The sequence below is a fragment of the Gymnogyps californianus genome, chromosome 7 (genome assembly GCF_018139145.2).
Source record: "Gymnogyps californianus isolate 813 chromosome 7, ASM1813914v2, whole genome shotgun sequence".
Classification (NCBI taxonomy): Eukaryota; Metazoa; Chordata; class Aves; order Accipitriformes; family Cathartidae; genus Gymnogyps; species Gymnogyps californianus.
The window spans coordinates 14,184,409-14,197,926 of NC_059477.1; positions in this window are offsets into that span (position 1 = coordinate 14,184,409).

Consider the following 13,518-nt stretch of genomic DNA (forward strand, 5'->3'; position numbering starts at 1 on the left):
TTTAGTGGCTGCTGTGGTGCGTTAGTAGTATGAATTTTTATGGCCATTTCCATTTATTTCACTGTGGTTTAATATACATATGTGCATAATAAGCAGGAACTAGTCGGAGTTACATTAATTTATAATGTAATTGTCAGATATTTTTAAAAGCCTATTGATCAGCAGTTGTGTACATTTGCAAGTGATTCAGCTGGTTAACTTCAATGCATATGTCATGCTTCAACAGACACTAACTGTCACAGTAAGGAAGGATTTCTTCAAAGTTCTTGCAGGCTTCCATCAGGGGCATAGCATCTTGCCTGGTAACTATTTTAAAGCAGAAATAATTAGCCTTTATAACTTCCTAGTTTCAGGGTCTCCCGAAAGTCAATTTTTGTAGTCCATTCAGTTGTTTTTAAGACAGAGCAAAAATGTGTGAGGTTTATTTCTAGAGCACTTGATTCACTTTTTTTGTGCTTCAGAACTGTATCAAGAAGTATCACACTTCAATCTTGTTTATTCAAAAGGAAAGAAAATAGTTAATGTTTCTGTAGTTTGTAAAAAGTCAAAAGAACAAAGAAACGGGCAAGTCCAAGTTATAGCTGACTTTCATGTCACTTCTGAATTTCCTGATTTGTGACTCTTCTCTCTCTTTCACACTGTTGAAATGTATTTAAAAAGGTTTGTATGTAATGTTTCTTGTCTGCTTTTTGTCTCTAGAGGAAAGTGTGCTCTATTCACATTTATATAAGCTGGAATCGTATTTTACAATCGCTGTTGATTATTTCCCCCCCAAATGCAGTATAAGAGGAAAATGAACATGGCAAAGACTGATTTCTAGGGTTTGGTCTTCTGTAGAAGCTGAAATAAGGAGATGTGAAACTGCCATTTTCCTTACGAAAGACTGTAAAGAGAGCATTACTTTCCGAGCGAGCTTTTCTGGGGAAGAGGGGGAGAAACCCTAGAATATGGAGTCTCATCAGAACCCTTTTGTTAACGGGTATTTTTGGTTTTCTCTCAAATGACTGAGGAAATATCATGTATGAATTTATAAATAATTGCTTTCAGTTATTTCTTTTGTATAAGCTGCCCAATACCCTTGCTATGCTGTATAAGTTGTGTTTCATGGAACAGTGTGAGTATGAAATAAAAAGCTAATTTTTGTTTTTTAATCATCTGTGGATGCCACTATGAAAGCTGACATTGTTAAAGCCACTACAGAGTTTTCTATGAATACTTGTAAGAATTGCTTTGTTATATATAAACCTAAATAAAGAGATTGTATTGATACAGAGACATTGGATAAGAACACTTAAAAGGCTATTCTTTAGGTCTAAAAGAAAAGGCTTGCTGTAAAATGGTGCATTATTCCATTTATTAAAGATCATATTAATGACAAAAAGCATGGTCTTTTGTGGGTTTTTCATGGTATTATTGGCCATGAGTAATAAGACATGCTCCCAGGAATGAGAGGAAAACCCCTGTTGCAGCTGTGTTTTGTTGGTTGAAGGATAAGGAAATACTTCATTACTGAGGGCTGAATGGGACTTTCAGACACCTTAGCCCTGTGACAGATTGCATGCGGCACTGCTGTCAGATAATAGTGTGAAATAATTAGGGCTTGCCGTTGCTACATTAATGCAGTGCTTCTGCTTTTTTGCCCATTCTCCCCGGTCAGCCAGTTAAGATGCTTGTATTGGCAACTAAATACCATTTTGTAGGCGTTTCAAAGCAGTAGGCCTTACATGGCCTCGTCACACCTTGTCTGTCTGCTAAGTGTTTAAATGCAGAAAAAGAAAAGGAAAAAAAAAAACAGAAAAAAGAAAACAGGAGAAAGAGGCGTTAAACTAAATACTTTTCTCCTTTGCTTTTGGTTGGCTGCATTTGGGTAGAGCGCAGGATTGATGGCAACCAGCCATGTGGGAGGAACACAGCAAGCAACAACCTTTGCAGGTGGGACAAGAATTAAAATAGCAACCCCCTGTCCTTCCCACACAAGCTATTGCACTCTTTGCCCTCCCCATGAGGAGACAATGTCATGGCATTCTTACAAGCAGGAGGTTTCCCAGCCCAGAGCTGCTGTCCTGTCCAACAGAACTAGAAGAGATGGATTAAGTGAGTAGACAGACTGTGCATATTTCCCCCGCTGACTGGCCTGACCCAGGAGTTTGCCTGCTACGCCTCCTGAAGGTAAGGTGCTGGGAAGAGACAGGTCTTTTCTCCACTGCAGTCTCCTTTGTTTTGCTTCCTGGTGTTTTTCAACTCCTGATGCAAGAACTTCATTTTGAAGGAGTTGTCTGGGATTTTTTACTTTGCAATGCAGAGCTCTTCCTCTAGTTTCCTTTCTTCCAGTCATGCTTGTGGGGAACTTCAAGCTGAGCCATTAACTAGAATCACGACCATACAAATGGTAGATACGCTGTACCCATACACAGGTGACACTGTTCATTTGATCTCTTCTCATCTTTCTCATCTCCTGTGTGACCACTGGTGAGAGGGAGTTAGTGCTCCATGGCCTGATAGCATCCTGCTGCTTGCCTTAGAGGCAGAGGCTTTAGGACATGGATGCTTGTCCATGTGGAGAAGAGAGGGAAATGAATGCAAAATGGTCTCGAGAACTGAGTATCACCCCCACTAAGTCACCTTCCCTTCCTGACCAGAAGGAAAATATTAAATCTTCCCTTTAAACAAGAAACAAGCCCTATCTTTCTTTCCCTTTCTAGCGATGCAAACGCTAGCTGAGCTCTGAGGCAGCCGTTCTGCCTATGCGCATGGAGGGAACTCTGTTCTCCTCTGCTCAGTTCTCTTTCTGGAGCACAAACTGAGTCGTGCTGGCTGGGGTTGTGCTACCACGGCACTGCAAGCTCACTTGGGCAATGGTCACCATAGCTTTGAGGCAAAGTGCAACTAAACTCAATGCCATGTCACCAGAGTGGTGAACTCCTCTTTTCTTTGGTTCGACTCCCAGTGTTCCTGGGTTTGCCTTGGCCTTGGGAAGGGGTTCCACATTAGCACCAACTCTGTAGCATGAGCATCCCAGACCCTACAGTGCTGCAACACACATCTTGCACCTTAAAGCACCAAGCACTGTACTGTGGGACCTTGCTGGTTCCAGCACTTGCCGTTATACACAGATAGGTGGGACCCATCCTGCACCTCAGTTGCTTTGTTGTTTGTATCTCTCTTCCTTACTTAATTCTTATTAATTTATTTTTCTCTATCTACAGTGATGATTTCTGCAAGCAAATAAAGTGGCGCAAGTCTTATGCCTCTGTGGCCAAAGAACTACCTCCAAAATGCAAAGAAGGGAGACAGAATGAGGAGCTTCATTTCTTGCTGTCATAAATAAGGAGGAAGCAACAAACTGAGGCAAGTAGCGTATGGTTGAGCACCTGCCTGTACGGCAAATCACCTCGGCCCCACAACTGAACCTAGAAACTGGCTAGAGGGAGGGACCGTGACAAACCTCACTTCCCCTGCGAGCAAGAGGCAGACTCCATGTTCCAGGCTGGATCTGCACCACCTTGGGGGTTTCTGCCTCAGAAAGGGATTAGGAGATTAGGACAGTAATTGACAAGGAGAAGGTCCCTCCCTGAAAGAGAGCACTGTGCTTATGTGCAGTGGCTTGCTGTTGGCTCAAGATGGCTGAGCAACACCAGCTCAGAGGAAGGAGAGGCTGGCTAGCCAGGTCTTAGTACCTGTGGGGGGGGCTTTAAGGACAGGCCTACAAAGCTCTTTGTATCCAGAGATCTCAACAACATTGGTGGGAGCCTGAGACCTCTGAAGTCCTCCCAGGAGCAGCTCCAAGAAAGTCAGATTTCCCGTGAGGTTGTAGCCAGGGAGAGTCAGTGGGGGCCAGGGACACCAGGAGCGCTGGGAACCACATGAAGCTCTCATTTTCCTGGGGCACAACAGGCCCATTCCCTGCTGCCCTGCCCTGCGCGGCAGCTCTGCCTCTGGAGTAGGGGAGAGAAGGTGGCGGCAGCACTACAGCGAGTCGAGGAGGGATGCTGACCTGATCAACACAGAAATAACAAGAATTCCTGCATGCCCATTCCACCTTCACTAGTGCCCTGGATGGAGGGGCTGCTGCTACCAAGGAAGGCTGGGAGTGGGGGACAGCCATGACAAAAGAATTAGATGTCCCCCTCCAGCAATTATCGCTCCTTGCCGACTGCAAGAGCAGCCAAGTCCTGCCCTGCCCCGGCAGGTGTGGCTGAATCTTATCCTCAGGGCATCTGAGAAGCTTTGACTCAGCTCTGCAATAACAAAGTGTTACTGGTGAATTTTACTGATATATTTTTTACTGGGTGCATGAGCTACTCAGGCTTAAGAAATAGTCTCCTCATAGATTTCCCTGCGTGACCTCATATACTCACCTCGGCCAGCTCTCTCCTGCAGAAATAACAACCACTTTTATCCGGCTTTTGCTTTGCTAATGGGAAATGAAAGTAAAACAACAATAATTATATTCCCCTTTGTTCCAGAGCAGTGATGCAGCTGCAGAACGTACTTTGTGGAACACAGCCACGTCAGTCTTCCATTTGTTTCCATTCAGGGTTTTTTTCCTCATTTACTTCTTGCTAATTCTGACGTTATGGAAATTCTCCACGTGCAGGAGATTATAGACATCTGCTCACTGCCATGACCCAAAGCACATTCGATTGGATAAGAAGGTTAATTTTCCACAGGCAGGAAAACTTGACTATACCAAAATGTTTGTATCTGTATAAATTCAGCTTTTGATGTTAGCCTGAAAGGTTGTCATTCTCCATCCAACAAGGAGTTGAAATGTTTTGATTCCTAGAATTTAAATGGCACACTCTGGTCTTCTGCTTTTATGTCGAGGGATCGTCTTCTTTCAGCTCTCAGTACCACAGGGAAAGTCTGTGAGAAATCCACAAATGGTGATCTGAGCCAAAGTCATGCTTTGGGGATCACCCATGCCTCTTTTACAAAGACAACAAATAATGCTGCCTGAGGACAGCTGGTCTGTGGAAGATGATTAAGGAAAGCAAGTCTGTATTTACTATGCAGCATCTGAGCAAACAGCATTTCTAGATGGCGCTTGCATGGGCACTGGAAAAATGTTAAGGATGCAAATACTGAGGAAGGTTGGAAACACCTGATTCAGGTGCATTTCAATTCCTGATGGGAAGGGCAGGAGCTTCCCAAGACCTTCTATCACAGTCCAAGCACCTTTTGAGAATGAGGATGTACACCCAGTACAGAGCAGGCATGGTTTGGGCAGATGATGGGCAAAAGCCAGTCGGCAGCATCTCAAGTGCATGAGGTGGATTTGAAGAAGGGGAAAGAGCATGGAGGGAGGGTAGAGATATTTGTTTCAGGCTTCAGGCATCAGCAACACAGTAGGACTCAGCATTTGTCTTTGGCCCTAGTTCTTTGTTGTTCCTGCCAAGTGCTAATAGGAAAGGGTAGTGTAGGGCATTGTGATAAAGAGGGTACAGAGGTTGTACAGCTCATTTTACTAGGGTCACTGCTGGCAACAGGCCTGCAAGCAGCTCCTAGGAATGGTACAGGCTTTTTTGCTTTCCCCTATCACTTACTGCAGCCTTTGTTTCTGAGACGTTCATGCCACGGGCTATCAGATTTCCTAATCAGAATGACCAGAAATATGGTTTTCATAAGGTACTTTTATGCGCATGGAACTGTGCACCTAAGAAGTGAGGTTAGTTTGTGCTCTGTTCCTGGTTTTGTTACTGATGGCTAGTCTGTATTTTTTGCACTGACTGGTATTTTACCAGTCTGCTGTAATATTGAAATTATACCTGTTTTCTCATTCTCTTTCTCCCTTTCTCCCTCTTTCTCTCCCTCCCCCTTTCCTCTTATTGGAAAGGTAATAATTGAGCCCTGCAGATATGTTGTAAAGAGTAACTTCTAGCACCTCCAGGTCTCTGGATTAGTTAAAAAAATCAGATCTGACGCAAATCATTGAAGCAAGTTGTAGTTCTGACTCTAGCCCATGAGGTAGGTGCTGCTGCTGCTGCACACATCAGTTTTACTGGTGCAGTCAAGGCATGTATGGGTGGCCAGAGAATCTCCTGCAGGAGGGAGGCCTTGCTAGATCTCTGCTGAGGTGGAAAGTATTTATTGGGAACCTGCATTTGTGTTGCCATGCCAAGAATTTTCTTGCAGGACCATTAAAAATTCTGAATCAGGCCTCAGAAACAGCTGGCTTAAATCACTATCAAGCAGGCTAATTTTATTAATTGTTTGCTTCTGGAAAACCAGAATGCAAGTAAATCATGTGTTTGAGCTTTACCCTGTGATCATGAGGGACAGAAATGTGCTTTTAAGGCACAGGCAAGCAGAAGTTCCCATCTGCTTACATAAGCCATGAACTGAGACTGTAAGTGAAATGTGAGGTATTTGCAGCCAAACAGAAGCAAGCAGCAGTATCAAAAAGGCTTGATTTGGGCACTGTGTTAACCCTAGCATAGCAGCCAGCCACAGGAGGTACTCACAGGTTCTCCTGTTGCAACCAGCAGCGGCCAACAAGCTGCAGACTTGGGAAGCCTTCCCCTATTCCAGGTCGGGGTGCAGGAGGCAGGCAGAGGAACTGAACTCTGCTGGGGAGGGAGGGAGGGAAGCAGGAGGAAGGGCAGGTTGGTTCATGATCCGCCCCTGGTGGGATGCCAGCTGGGAGACCTCTGGCTCCATGCTGGTGTACGGCAGAGCTGAACAGCAGCTCTTGCACGTTGTTTTTCCTCAGCATGCAGCCATGAGGCAAGTGTGCTTAGGTGGTTGCCCCTCTCCTTGGGTGAGACAGGCATAGCCCAGCATGCAGTTCAGGGTGGCTGTCATGCTGTGGTTTCTCCTGCAGCAAAAGGGTTTCTGTGAGCTGCCAGACAGGTTGCAAATGTGTTCAGGGAAGCCAGGCAACACATGAGGATCAGGTGTCCGCATCACCTTCCTTCCACCACCACTGCACAAACCTGCTGCTTTGGGCAGGCTGTTGAGGCTTCTTTGGAAAGACCCCAAGTAGACCTAGTCCAAGGATTTACTGGTCTCTGCTCCAAGGATAAGAGACAACCTGCAGGCTCACCACTATGAAGCATCAGCCTAGCCATGCCAACTATGACTGCTGGAGATGTCTGCATGCTCCTGCTGAGCAGAGTGAGCCTGACACCCTGGCTGAGCATTGGATGAGGGAGGCCTTGGCTGCTAACAGCAGTGGGGCTTGGGGCTTTGCCCAGCTTTGCTTTCTTCATCTTCTCAAAGATCACATCCTCTCTCTCAGTGATGGCTCCCCAGCTCTCCTGGAGGCACAGTCAGGCTCAATGCGAGGTGCAATGCATGAGGACAGGATGGCACAACTAAGACAAACTGATGTCTGGTTGAGATATAACCAAACCAGTTAAAAGCTCCCCTGCCCACCATGGCTGAATGCAAGGAGGATTCAGAACACTACTTGATCCATTCTTTCTAAGTAGATGTTTTCCCAAATCAGAGAATCCCATGCTCCCACTTCATCGCACACTCTGCTAAAGTCAATTAGTTTAACTACAGGGCTAGTATATGTATGTGGACAGAGAAGCAAAATCATTTTGTCACTGCCTCTCAGTGCATGAATAAGCCATGCCAACATGCTTTTCACAATCTCTTTAGCTTTTCTAAACATTATAAAAACAAACAGAAGCAAAACAAGATTGTAGGCCTGAATCAGGAGTGAACTCTCTTCTCCGCTCTCTTAAGTGAAAAGTCTCTATAGTTATATGCCTATTCATCACATATACAGTACAATTATCATCCTACAATATGGCCATAAAATCTACATTATTGAAATATTGTCATTTATCAAATTGTTTGATAATGTCAATAATTGAAATAAATATTTTACAGTATATCGTTCCATTATACTCACAGTACAGAAATTGTGCCCGGGGGCTTGTAGGAGCAATCAGTGTTTAATGTTTGGAAATCAAGAGTTTCCTTCTATAGTTCGTACACATTCTTCTGCCCTGAGACTAGAAATACAGAAACATGTTACATCTCTATACACAACACAAATACAGACAAATCTCTGTATTATATTTGCAAGCTCTGTAAATACGTGCTAAAAATACTAAGGTTTTGGAAGATAACTTTGAAGAAAAATTACTTGCTTCCTAAAAGGAAGGGAAGTTTTATTGTTGGAGGGGAGGAATTATATGCAAATTATCATTCAGCATCTTTCTTGCAGGATACCTGGGGGAGATTAAACTGTGTCCTGTTTAAATGAACTAGGCCACTTCACTCAATGGTACCGAAACCAAAGATTCAGAAATGTGGTGGGCAACATGCCTTTTCTGCTGCTCATTCTCTTCCCTCAACAGAACCCAAGAACAGTTGCAGTCACTCTCAGCTGGCGAGAGCTCATGTCGGTGAACCAAGCTTGACTCCAGTTGCCCCTCTCCTTCAGCAGCTGGCCACTCACAACGAGGTTATTGTTTAGTGTTGCTGCTGTCATTTAACATGTGTTCAGAAAATTGATCTGTATGTGTGGAAAAACGTGTTGCGTGTAGGTGAACTTAGCACTGGCTTCTAAAGAAATTAACCTTGTACTTCTCCCAGGTAATTATGTGTGCCATGAACGCACAGTGGAAATATCTCTCAAGCCTGCAGTTAAGTGTTGCATTGAGGAACGGGGTTGGTTTGTCAAAAATGTGTTATCTTAACACCATTGAGGCACTGAAGCCTCAGGATGTTAGTTATATGACAACTTTACTTAAAGATTGTACTTCATAAAATGTGGCAGGAGTGCATTTTGCTTTAAGTTGTCTTTTGCTTATTGCATGTAGTTTGATTTATGTCCAAGGTCCCATCTGTTGTTTTTTATTGTTTTAATCTTAATACCTTATTTCAATCTGCTTGCCTCCTCAAATCCCCCCAGATATTCTGGAATACTAACTAGGATCTTACAGGTTTTGTGTGAAGCAAATATTATTATATTTGTCCTATTTTTTTTTAATGTCTTTTTTTCCTGTTGATGTTGAACACCCACATAAACAAGCAAAACAAACTCACTCTGCAGGGGAGAGATGAGAAATGCAATGAAATATCCTGGGGCATAATCTAATGCTTAGATCAGACTCCCAGAATCTTCAGTCTTTCAACTTTCAATATTGCTTGCAACAACTGTAGGTAAAAAAACAATTTCAGGCAGTAGATTGCTCCTTTACATGTGCTGCTTTGCATTAATTTAATTTTGGAATAAGACAAGAACATATTTGAAGCTACTTGGAGCACAGTCATTTTCCATAAGGTTTGCTATTATTACTATTATTTTTAACAGTACATTTTTCATATATATTACTACAAGCAGTGAGCGGTTCTACTCCTAAACTTTCAGTCCTTAGTATAACAAAACTCCCTAAGTATTAGTTGTTTTGATAGCCGTACAGTGGGATTTGAGCCTATGAACTTAGTTAAACCTCTTTGACCCTTGTTTCTCTGCTTTTCATTTGGGGTTACTATTTTGACCACTTCCCTGACTTGTTTACATCCCTATTTTCAGCAGGTTGCAGATTTGTTCATGCAGCTCTGTGTGTTTTATCAGTCTGCCTTTGAGGACACTCTTGATATGCTTCCAACGTTTGGATTGATTTGTTTGTATCTGCAGCTTTTACTACACACCATATTTTAAGAAAGAACCAACACCTTGCACGTAAGGGGATCTCTGCAATACCTAGATTTAATCTCCCAACAATGACTACAAAGCAGTACATTTCGGCAGGCCTCTGGTTAGGTGCTGAGTGCCTCCAAGTCGGTGGGAGTGCTCATCACCTCCCAGGGGTGGCACTTCAGCCTGGTGTGTGAGCATACCAGTATCTGCTCAGCTCACGCGGGCCAATGGGTTGGTTAAAATACCAGGTAGAGAGGAGCTGAAGATGCAGAGATGGATCCTGTGTATGTGGGATCACGCGTGACTCCAGTGAGTCTGGAGTCACTAAAGTGACTGAGGTCACTAAAAGGCTAGTTCAAGGGATACTGGTAGAAGGCTCACAGCCTCTGTGACAACAATGAGTTTCAGCCCTATTTTTTGGATCACTGTTGACACCATTACATTAGGTGTTATGGCCAGAGTAAGGGCGTCATGGATGTGAAGAAACCCCAGCCTAAAGGTTCCACATGAAACTGTATGAAATGTGTTGTTCAAAGTTGGCCTGGACAGCGTTCGGCAAAGTCTGAAGGCAGTAAGGAGTGTGACAGCTGAAACAAAACCCAGAGCTTGGGAGGTGTGAATTACAAGGAGAGTCTGGGGGGATCTGGATCCGAGTTATTCGGGGCTGGGGCTTTGTTTTGGGGTTTTTTGTGTAATTAAAAAAAAGTTTCAAAACTGTTTTCAAGTAATTCGTAGTCCTGCTTTAGTTGTTTCCATTATTTCCATAAGGTGTGGGAGTAAGATACTGTTGTAACACATTTGTTACAGTTTAAACAAGTTAATGTATGAAGTGCATGGTGTTTGATTAGGTCTGAGTATATGACTTTACATGTTGAACTTTCATGTCTAATGCATGTAAAGCAATACAACTGCTAATGAGCAGTATACATAAATGCTTTGCTTTATATTCTCATAACAACTGTGTGGAGCAGTGCCATTTTTGCAGTGTGACAATAATGTGGGAAGTACTATAATTATCACAGATATCTTCTGCATTCAAAGTCATGACTTGGCTCCATAACATGCATCATGCAAATAAATATGAATCAATACCTTTCAATTTTGGCCTCTTCAAAACAGAAACAGGAAATAGAATGTGTTCAGAATATTTTATGCCTTAAAAATATCTTTATGGCACACTGTTTCCAAACAACCCCAGTATTTCTGGGGAGGATAAACTGTCCAAGGGATGAAAGCCTGCTGAGCAACTGTACTGGCACTGGCAGTGGGAGCTGTCACAGCAGGAAGAACTGCAAAGAGAATTGCATCTTCTGCTCTTGACTGAAAATTGCAGCAAAGAAGTGAAATAAATGCTGCATAGGTTAACCTGCTTTAGGATAACTGTACGCTGTCCTGGGCTGCCAACAAAGCAGCAGACATGTTCCATTTATTTATCCAGATGTGCTGGGGTGCTGGTTTTCTACCTCCCGGGCATTTACCTGTGGAGCACTATGAAGCTCAGGTTCTCTTTTTCAATATATACATGGAGTCACCGAGGGAATTACGAGATCCCTTCACCTCCAATGCCGGCGGTATGCAGCCCATACTGTTCTCTGCCTCTCAGCCGTTCCTGGTGAGGAGAGCACTGTCTCCCAGATATTTCACTAATTAAGTGGGTTATCTGGTATTTTGGTGCTTTGCCACATTGTACCAGCAGTGCTTGTGGTGGCTACAAGAAAAGGACTGGGAAGTGGCCCTATGTATGTAATTTATAAGGTGACCTAAGTAAATTGCACACTTTAAGAAAGGGATACAATAGGACTGATGGTGATCTGCCATGCTTCTGGTGCCTTCCCTTGACATAGCCACTTTCAGGGGTAGCCCAGGATAATTCTCAAGACTGGGCACAGCCTCTTGTAGCCAGTTTTGGTTGACCCATTGTCATGGTTCAACCCCAGTCAGCAGCCAAGCACCACACAGCCGCTCCCTCACTCCCCGTCCCCCTCCCCCTGCTCCCGGTGGGATGGGGAGGAGAATCGGGAAAGAAGGCTCATGGGTTGAGATAAGAAAAATTTAATAACTAAAGTAAAATATAATACTAACAATAATAATAATAATGAAATATAATAATAATAGTAATGAAAAGGAATATAACAAAAAAAAGGAGGGGGGGGAAGGAAAAAAACCAGTGATGCACAATGCAATTGCTCACCACCCGCTGACCGATGCCCCAGCAGCGATCCGCCCCTCCCGGCCAACTCCCCCCTGTTTATATACTGGGCATGATGTTCCATGGTATGGAATATCCCTTTGGCTAGCTCGGGTCAGCTGCCCTGGCTCTGCTCCCTCCCAGCTTCTTGCACACCTGCTTGCTGGCAGAGCATGGGAAACTGAAAAGTCCTTGGCTGAAGATAAGCGCTACTTAGCAACAACTAAAACCTCATTGTCTTATCAACATTATTCTCACACTAAATCCAAAACACAGCACTGTACCAGCTACTAAGAAGAGAGCTAACTCTGTCCCAGCCGAAACCAGGACACCCATCCAGCTATCCTGCAGGCCACATTACTAGTATTTACAGTACGTGTGACCAAGCATAATGTCCTTCAAAAGAAATTTAATTAATCCAGAATGCAAGAGCTAACTTCATAACAACCTCATCACCAGAAACGCATCCGTCCTGTTCTCTTTTGCCAGTCTGATTTCTCATAAAAAGCTCTTGACTGTGACAAGAGCTTTAACCTTCAAGGCTTTAGGTAGACCTGTGTCTGGGCATCCTTAAGAAGAGCCTGTGCACATAGTCTTGCCTTTCAGGTTTGTTAAACTTGTCAGCTACAAGCATGGAACTCTTCAAAGGGGACATTGGGGCTTTTTAAGTGAAGTAGGCTTCAATCAGAAACAGCAGAGGAGAAAGGAGGAGAGAAAAAAACAAACCCAAGCACAACCAAGCTGAAGAGAAGAGAGAACGGTATGTAATTTTTTGTCAGACCATTTGTATCATAGCAATGGTATTCAACTGCAACACGCAACTTGTAGATCAATATTGAGAAGAATTTGGGTAAGTTCTGGTAGCCCAGAACAGGCATTTGCAGTAAAGACAGAGAGGATTTATTGATTCGTTCATGTCTTGAAGGTGCTAAAGGGTGTTTACCTTGCATCGAAATAATCCAAACACATGAACTAAGGCCTATTTCATGCATGTATCCACTTCTCTAATGTATAAATCAGGTTAAAAGAGGGTGCCAGCAGTTAACAAGTATTTTTAAAAGATTGCAGTGAGGATGCAACTAATCTAATGGAGAAGAGTAAACACAGCAATTAAGGGAAAAGGGGGTCAAGTCTGCCTGGATATTACCCACGTATCTGGTGCCACCATCGGTAACGCTAAGCTGGTGGCAAAGGGATTGGATAAATTGCTGCTGAGCCCTCGTCCTCTCGTGCAGTGCATTTAGAGCTAAAAATAATTGAGCAGCCCTACTTCTAACGTACAACCGTTTCCTTGGGACAGGCTCCGAGACGAAGGTAAGCCGCAGCCGCCATCCCCGCCGGGTCCCAGGCTTTCCACGTGACCGTGGACACCTCGCCCAGGCCCGGCTCTGCAGCGGGGCGCGGAGAGGCGAGGAGCGGTCTCACGGACCCCCGAGCGCGTCCTGCGCCCGCCTCGCCGCTCGGGGGCAGGGTCGCGGCCCTGTTTGGCCCTGGGGAAACCGGGGGTCGCACTCGGCCAGAGATTCCCGGGGCTGGAGCTGCAGCCCACGGCGGGCGCGCTCGCTCGCCGGCGGCCCGCCCCTGCAGCGCCGCTGCCCGCGCCCGGCGGCACGTGCCGGGGCCAGCGCGGGGCCGCGCCAGCGGCCGCGTGTTGCTTTAAGCGCGGCCCCCTCCCCCTCCCCGCGCAGGCTCGGCCACTCAAGGAGCGCGCTCCGCAGCCAATGGG